The 8,713-nt window shown below is 40.4% G+C and overlaps 1 long non-coding RNA gene across 1 annotated transcript; it reads right to left on the minus strand.

Moving 5' to 3' along the window:
• Positions 1 to 6,819: 6,819 nt before the first annotated feature.
• Positions 6,820 to 8,375, minus strand: LOC117505354. Its single transcript, XR_004559078.1, has 2 exons — positions 7,034 to 8,375; positions 6,820 to 6,961 (listed from the first exon to the last, which is right to left on the minus strand). It is a non-coding gene; the product is annotated as an uncharacterized LOC117505354 (long non-coding RNA).
• Positions 8,376 to 8,713: the final 338 nt, after the last annotated feature.

Raw genomic sequence — 8,713 nt, forward strand, 5'->3', positions numbered from 1 at the left:
AATGATATCGGTGACCATATAGAGCTCATCCATGGATAACTAAAGGTCTTCAAAAGGTGTGCAAGAAAAAAAATGCTATACAGAGAATTCGTAAAAACTAAATCAAGCGAGGCAGAGAAATATAAGGACCATAAAAATAAATTAACAACTATCATGCGGAAATTGTAAAAAATCATACTTTGGAAAAATACTAAATGACAATAAAAACAACATAAAGGAAACATGGAAATTACTGAATACTATTTTAACAAATAAATCCAAATCAAATATCTATCCAACATGTTTTATGTATAAGAACAAAGATGAATATGATATGAGTGAAGTAGTGGATAATTTCAATACATTTTTTGCTAATGTTGGGCCAGCTCTGGCAGCTGAAATTCCACACAGCCCATGGGATAAATCAGCAATTAACTGACAGAAATCCACACACAATGTTTCTTGGTCCAGTAGATGAAAGGGAAATTATTAAGGTAGTTAGTACATGTAAAAGTAAAAAGTCAGTGGATCATAATGATGTGCATATGTCTTTAGTAAAGCAAATAATTACTGAAATTGCAAAACCATTAACATATATTTTTAATAAATCATTTCAAACTGGAATTGTTCCAAACAGTATGAAAGTGGCAAAAGTGATACCTTTATTTAAATCTGGCAGCAAACATCTTTTTTCAAATTACAGGCCTGTGTCTCTATTGTCACAATTTTCCAAGATGTTGGAAAAGCTTTATAATAGTTGACTGGATAAATTTATACAAAAGACATAACTTGCTGGATGAAAGTCAATATGGTTTTAGAGCAGGTAGGTCCGCTGCATTGGCTCTGCTCGATTCAGTAGAAGAGATCAGTAGTCGTATGGACCAAAGGGAAATAGTAATAGGTTTATTTATTGACCTGAGAAAGGCTTTTGATACAATTGATCACAACATGGAACTGTAAGGGATCAGAGGAGTGGCTTTGAACTGGATTAAAAATTACTTACAAAACCGGAAACAGTTTGTTAAATTCGGGGATTGCTGCTCTTCGTATCTGGACATCGTTTGTGGGCTTCCTCAGGGTTCTGTTTTTGGACCAAAATTATTTATTTTGTACATTAATGATTTATGTAAAGTTTCAGATCTGTTTAAGGCAGTTCTGTTTGCAGATGATAACCCTGTTTTGTTCAGGAGAAAATTTGCAGACATTATTGTCTGATTTACATACTGGAATGATAAAGTTAAAGAGATGGTTTGATATTAATACATTATCACTAAATTTGTCTAAAACTAAAATAATGTTATTTGGGAATTACAATAAAGACATACAAATTCAGTTAAATATACATGGGGTAAACACAGAGCGTGTCAAAGAAAATAAGTTCTTAGGTGTTATTATTGATGAAAGAATTAATTGTAAAGCTCATATTTAACATATTCAAAAGAAAGTGTCAAAAAATATTGCAGTACTAAATAAGGTAAGGCATGTTCATTGGTTGCACCTTATTTGGCTTACTGTGCTGAAGTTTGGGGTAATAATTATAAAACTACACTGCAATCATTTATTCTCCAAAAAAGAGCATTAAGAACAATTCACAATGTAGGTTATTGAGATCACACCAATTCATTGTTTACTAAATCTAAAATATTAAAACCTCACGATATGATTATGTTTAAGACTGTGCAATTAATGTATAAAGTGAAAAATAAGCAACTGCCCCTCAGAATTCAAGAATTTTTCAAGGAGAGAGAGGGAAAATGTAATTTAAGGGGCTTGTATAATTTTAAAATTGCTGGCGCTCAGACGACCAGGAAAGGGTTCTGTGTTTTGACTTGTGGCCCAAAAATATGGAACAATCTGATGAAGGAATTCAAGCGATGTCCAAACGTCAATCAGTTTAAACGGCAATATAAGGAACTGATATTTTTTTGAATATGTGAAAATTGTCTAAATAATCTGAATTCTCTGAAAATACAATTCATGTTGAAGGACTATATAGTTAACTATATAGTTGTTAGTTAACTATATAGTTGTTAGTTAGTATGGACAATTATGTTATTGATTTTGTGTGTGTGTGTATATATATATATATATATATATATATATATATATATATATATATACACATACATATGAGGTCTGTTAGAAAAGTATCGGACCTTTTTATTTTTTTCAAAAACCTGATGGATTTGAATCACGTGTGCTTGCATGAGCCAACCTTGAACATTCGTGCGCATGCGTGATTTTTTTTTCACGCCTGTCGGTTACATCATTTGCTTGTAAGCAGCCTTTGTGGGAAGATGGGTGAAGTCTCTCGTCGTTTTTTCTTTGCAAGGAAATGGCGGAACAACTGGAGCAGCGCGACTTCATCAAATTTTGCCAGAAACTGGGCCACAGCCAGGTGGAAACCATTCGGATTATTCAGACGGCTTTCGGTGACGATCCTCTGGGCATCACACAGATTAAGGAGCGGTACAACCGGTTTAAACACGTCCGCACAACGGTGGACAGCGTGCCGCGCTCCGGTCAGCCATCAGCACGCAGAAATGACCGGATCATTTCCAAAGTGAACGCTGTGGTGATGTGGGACCGTCGTGTGACTATCTGAGAAATTGAGGAAGAGGTGGACATCAGCACTTTTTCAGCACATTCCACTGTGAAAGAAGATTTTGCCATGAAAAGAGTGGCGGCGAAATTCATCGGCACAAAGCTGATGGCACAGCAACAGTGCCTCCGTGATGAAGCCTCACAGGACATGTTGTGACATGCCCAGCTCTTGCACCATTCGGAAGATTCAGACGGCTTTCGGTGGCTTTTCATTGGTGTGACTATCCGAGAAATTGAGGACGAGGTGGACATGCCACAGCATGTCCTGTGAGGCTTCATCATGGAGGCACTGTTGCTGCGCCATCAGCTTCGTGCTGATGAATTTCGCCACCACTCTTTTCATAGCAAAATCTTCTTTCACAGTGGAATGTGCTGAAAAAGATGTCCACCTCTTCCGCAATTTCTCGGGTAATCACACAACGGTCCCACATCACCACAGCATTCACTTTGGAAATGATCCGGTCATTTCAGCGTGCTGATGCCGATCGGAGCGCGGCTCGCCCTCCACCGTTGTGCGGCCATCTTTAAACCAGTTGTACCGCTCCTTAATCTGTGTGATGCCCAGAGGATCGTCACCGAAAGCCGTCTGAATAATCCGAATGGTTTCCACTTGGCTGTCGCCCAGTTTCTGGCAAAATTTGATGCGGCGCTGCTCCAGTCGTTCCGCCATTTCCTTGCAAAGAAAAAACAATGAGAGACTCCACCCATCCTCACACAAAGGCTGCTTACAAGCAAATGACGCAACCGACAGGCGTGAAAAAAATCACGCATACGCACAAAGGTTCAACATGCAAGCACACGTGATTCAAATCCATCAGGTTTTTGAAAAAATAAAAAGGTCCGTTAGTTTTCTAACAGACCTCGTACAGTGAGGAAAATAAGTATTTGAACACCCTGCGATTTTACAAGTTCTCCCACTTAGAAATCATGGAGGGGTCTGAACTTTTCATCTTAGGTGCATGACCACTGTGAGAGACATAATCTAAAAAAATAAAAAAAATAAAAATCCGGAAATCACAATGTATGAGTTTTTAATCATTTATTTGTATGTTACTGCTGAAAATAAGTATTTGAACACCTGTGAAAATCAATGTTAATATTTGGTACAGTAACCTTTGTTTGCAATTACAGAGGTGAAACGTTTCCTGTAGTTTTTCACCAGGTTTGCACACACTGCAGCAGGGATTTTGGTCCACTCCTCCATACAGATCTTCTCTAGATCCTTCAGGTTTGGAGTTTCAGCTCCCTCCAAAGATTTTCTATTGAGTTCAGGTCTGGAGACTGGCCAGGCCACTCCAGGACCTTGAAATGCTTCTTACAGAGCCCCTCCTTAGTTGCCCTGGCTGTGTGTTTGGGGTCATTGTCATGCTGGAAGACCCAGCCATGACCCATCTTCAATGCTCTTACTGAGGGAAGGAGGTTGTTTGCCAAAATCTCGCAATACATGACCCCATCCATCCTCCCTTCAATACGGTGCAGTCATCCTGTCCGCTTTGCAGAAGAGCACCCCCAGAGTATGATGTTTCCACCCCCATGCTTCACAGTTGGGATGGTTTTCTTGGGGTTGTCCTCATCCTCTAAAGTAGAGAAGCTTGAATCTTCAACTGGACTGGGTTGCTTGACGCGAGGACGTTTCACTTCAAATCGCAGAAGCTTCCTCAGCTAAAATTCTTGCTCTGGTAGTCTGACTTCCGTCTTGACTCTTGTAGAGAAGAATAAAACAGAAGCCAACAAAAGCTGGAGTTTTTAACCTAACCAGACACCTCCTACCAAGAGGCCGACTGCTATAGGCTAGTGACTAAACAATAGCTCTAATTAGCACCTATTTTGCTCTAGTTAGCACCCTCCTAATGACAGCGCAGCTGTCCCTCCTAATGATGGGACGGAAGTTTCTCCTGATGGCTCCCTTGACGACTCTCCTGATGACGTGAATGACTCATTACCATGAACAAAAGACTGAAACTGCTTTGACCTGAGTACCCCATTGTAAACAGGGGACAAAGCGTGTCTCAGACCCCCTCCCCGGTTAAGGCTGGGTTTCAACTGTTTTACAAAGAATGCTTCCTTGACACCTCTCTCAAACCATTTCTTCTCTCTGGCTAAGATTTTAACTTCCTTGTCCTCAAACGTGTGGTTAGTGTGGAGATGAACTGCAGACTGAGGTCCACTGGCGCCCTCTCTGCGGTGCTGGTATAGCCTTTTGTGTAAAGGTTGCTTAGTCTCACCTATGTAATGTTCATTACAGTTTTCCTGACATCTGATAGAATACACTACATTGCTCTGTTTGTAACTAGGGATCCTGTCCTTAGGGTGAACTAATTTCTGTCTCAAGGTGTTAACCGGTTTAAAGTAAACTGGGATTTTGTGCTGTCTGAAGATCCTCTGTAGTTTTTCCCCTACTCCTGCTAAATAATGGAGAGACACTCCTCTTCTTCTTGTCTCCGTCTCCTGTCTATCTGGTCTCTTTGTTCTCTGGGACTTCTGCACTTTGTCCAGGGACCATCGTGGGTACCCAACATACTGTGAGGGCTTTCCGTACAAGTTGTTCTTTAGCCCTTCCCTCTGCAGTTGTGGGCACATGTAGGGCTCTGTGTTGAAGCGTCCTGATCACCCCGAGCTTGTGTTCAAGGGGGTGGTTTGAGCCAAAGAGCAGATATTGGTCAGTGTGAGTGGGTTTTTTTGTAAACCCAGTCTGGAGCTGCCTGTTCTCTCAAATCGTAACATTACAGTCCAAGAAGGCTAAATGGTTGTTTCTGGTATCCTCGCGTGTGAACTTGATATTGGAATCCACCGAGTTGATGTGTTCTGTAAAGTCCTCGACCTCCTGTTGCTTGATTTTAACCCATGTGTCATTGACATATCTGAACCAGTGACTATATATATATATATATATATATATATATATATATATATATATATATATATATATATATATATATATATATATATATAGATTATCCGATGTGTGCCTATGATGAGAAATTTGAGTTTATTGATTATTTTAAGATATCTGTTTTGCTGTTCTGCTCACTTTGTTTGTGGCTTTGTTGCGATAAGTATAAGTTGCTGATGTAAAAGGGATAGGTGTATATAAGCTTTGCTTCTACCTACACCTTTTCGGTTGCATGGGTGGAGTGGCTGAGAAATCAGTTTTATTTATTTTGTTTTATTTTGTTGCTAAGTTTTTTCCTTGAACCGAATAAACTTGAGATATAGAAATAAACTAGAGATGTCACAAAAACATAAAGAAATAAACCAGACATCACAAAAACATAAAGAAATAAACCAGACATTGCGAAAACGTAAAGAAAAAAATAAACCAGAGACATCACAAAAAGATAAAGAAATAAACTAGACATTGCAAAAAGATAAAGGAAAAAACCACAGACATCATGAAAACATAAAGAAATAAACCAGAGGAATCACGAAAACATAAAGACATAAACCAGAAACATCTCAAAGATTTAAAAATTAAATGTCACCAGGTAGAAATGCAGCGGCAGCGACCTCTGATGGTTCACTACATATCCACATACTCAGCTGCATTAAACCCTCACGAAAAACACGGTCAACATGGCCACGTCGAGTCCACAGCAACTAGCAGCCTCTACTAACTAACAACGTACAAACATGGTGTGAGGAAGTTTAGGAAGAACATGACTGGCTTCTTACGGGTTTTAATTGATCACTGTTAGTTACTTAGTTTTTATACTAAACATAATGACTGTTTTATTTTTTAACTCCTGATCTTACAGAGATAAAAGAAATGGTTTAAATGACTTTTTGTTTTTCTTTTTCATTTTTTTAAACAGGCTGCAAAGCTGAGAGCAAGTTGCCTGTTTATTAGGCACGAGCTGCACCCCGTTGGACTGGTTTAGCCAGTTCACAATCACATGGAACTTGTAATTAATGGGTTGATCCAACTGATCTTCAAGGGAATTCTGAAACATTTCCACACGGTCTTGTCTAGTGCCGCAAACTTCAGCAGTGAGCACAATGACAAATAATTTGGAAATACAAAACCAAATTGTCTTTGAAAGCAGCATCAGAATTTATATACAGGAAGTTCTGTTTCCAAGGTGTTCAGGAGCATAATTCGTCAAGACCAATGGCTGAAGAAGGGCGTGGAGTTACAACAGGTGGGTGGATGTTGGATGAAGCTGATTGGACACAACCACTTTTGCTGAGTTAGTTGTTGTTTCTTGGTTTTGATTTTTACTGGTTGCTTGTTTTATCGTTAAACGTGGCGTGTGATGACACAGCTGCGAATTGTCCTTCTACGGGTCTTACATATCACGCTGCAAACACGACATGACTACGCCAAGTGAAGACAAAACCCCTCCAACAATTTGCATCACTTGTTTGTCTGTGGCACCATCTGCAAAACAGGAAGTAGGTGTCAGGCGCCACTTCCTGTTCACCATGTGCTTCGTTAGTCAGCCCGCCTCACCTGCTTCAGTGATCCTCAGCGAGACGTTTTCCTCACAGTGGGGTCCTCACCATTGTCTGAAACGGAGCACTCGTACGTTCCATTGTCACTGAAGATGGTGCTCTTCAGGATGGCGGTGGAGTCTCCGCCCCTCATGTGTGGTGCTTTCAGCTTCACGCGGCCCCTGAAAGACTGATGCTGGAAGTTTTTGTACTCGTGCTGGTCCTGGTAGAAGAAGACATAAAAGGGTTTGAGGTCACGGCGGCTCCATGTCAGCAGCGTGATGTTAGCAGGTGCCTGACAAATGAGAGTGACATCCTCGCCGGGCGCCACGACAACGACCTCCGTGTCTAAAAACACGGCAGACACAGAAGATACAAACAAAACACATCAAGACCACATTAATGTCACATGGCCTGTTGAGTAAAGAGCCACTTTGAACTTTGACCTTTATTTGTAGAAACAAAGGGAAATATTTCTTTGTACAAAAATACAAAATGTTTGTTTCAAACATCTTCACATAGACAAGAAGTTTGAACAATTTACAAATAATTTTTTTTAAATGTGATATTTAAGTGTTAAAACCACTGATCATATTTGTGTTATTATCAGTTTGATCTGATTAATAAATGTAACTTTGTCCTTCTGTTTTATTATTTGAAAAAATAATTCTGAGATCTTTGTAAGAAAAATAGAAAGTGTTTAATCAGAACATTTCTGCAGCCTGATTGAGATGAAAGTGTTGAATATCAAAAGAGGAGGGAAGCCGCCACGACGCCTCTGAAGCAGCTGCAGGTTTGAACAAAGTGTCAAATCTGAATGTTTGTAATTTAACACGTGAAGCTCACCTCCTGACACCAGAGTCCACAGAATGAAAACCAGCAGAGGATGCATGGTGGTGGCAACGGTGGGTTTGTTGGTGGCTTCCTGCCAGCGACACGCTGCTTAACTGTTGCTGGAAGAGCAGGAAATTTGACAAGGGCGTTTCCTCCTCAGACTGTTGGCATTTTTACTGAAGACACCACAGAAGGTTGAGCCAGTTCAACATGTCAGCTGGACACAATATTAGGAATGCCTTCAAACAGACTGTGTACGTATGTGCACGTTCACAGATGTTCTTTGTGTTTGTATTCAGAGCAGGTCAAAGGTCATCTTTAAACGTGAACCACTGATCGATCTGGATCAGTCTGACATATTTTATGTCCTTTTTAAGGGGGAGGGGCTTCACTGTCTCAACCTGGGGGCTCAGTGCCGCCAGCCAAACGGTCCCCCACAAAAAATCTGTTCAACCTGCCTTTATTGCGCATGCATCATTTCATTTCTGCTTAAAACTGACTTCAGAATGATTTAAGAGGTCTTACTTTGTCATTTGATGGTTAATAATCACATTATTCCCTTTGATTGCTTTGGGTGTAGACCAGGTGGGCAACTTGTTCCAGAAAGGGCCAAGAGGGTGCAGGTTTTCTATGCAGCCAGTGATTCCACCAGGTGATTTCACTGATTAATATCACTTTGAACAGATGAAATCAGTTAATCAGTGAAATCACCTGGTGGAGTCAGTGGCTGCAAAGAAAACCTGCACCCTCTTGGCCCTTTCTGGAACAAGTTGCCCACCCCTGGTGTGCAGTGAAGGCAGGGCGGCCGATTTGTAGGGGGGACCGTTTGTTGACAATGATGATGTTGATGATGTTGAGGACGATG

The sequence above is a fragment of the Thalassophryne amazonica genome, chromosome 23 (genome assembly GCF_902500255.1).
Source record: "Thalassophryne amazonica chromosome 23, fThaAma1.1, whole genome shotgun sequence".
NCBI classification, from domain to species: domain Eukaryota; kingdom Metazoa; phylum Chordata; class Actinopteri; order Batrachoidiformes; family Batrachoididae; genus Thalassophryne; species Thalassophryne amazonica.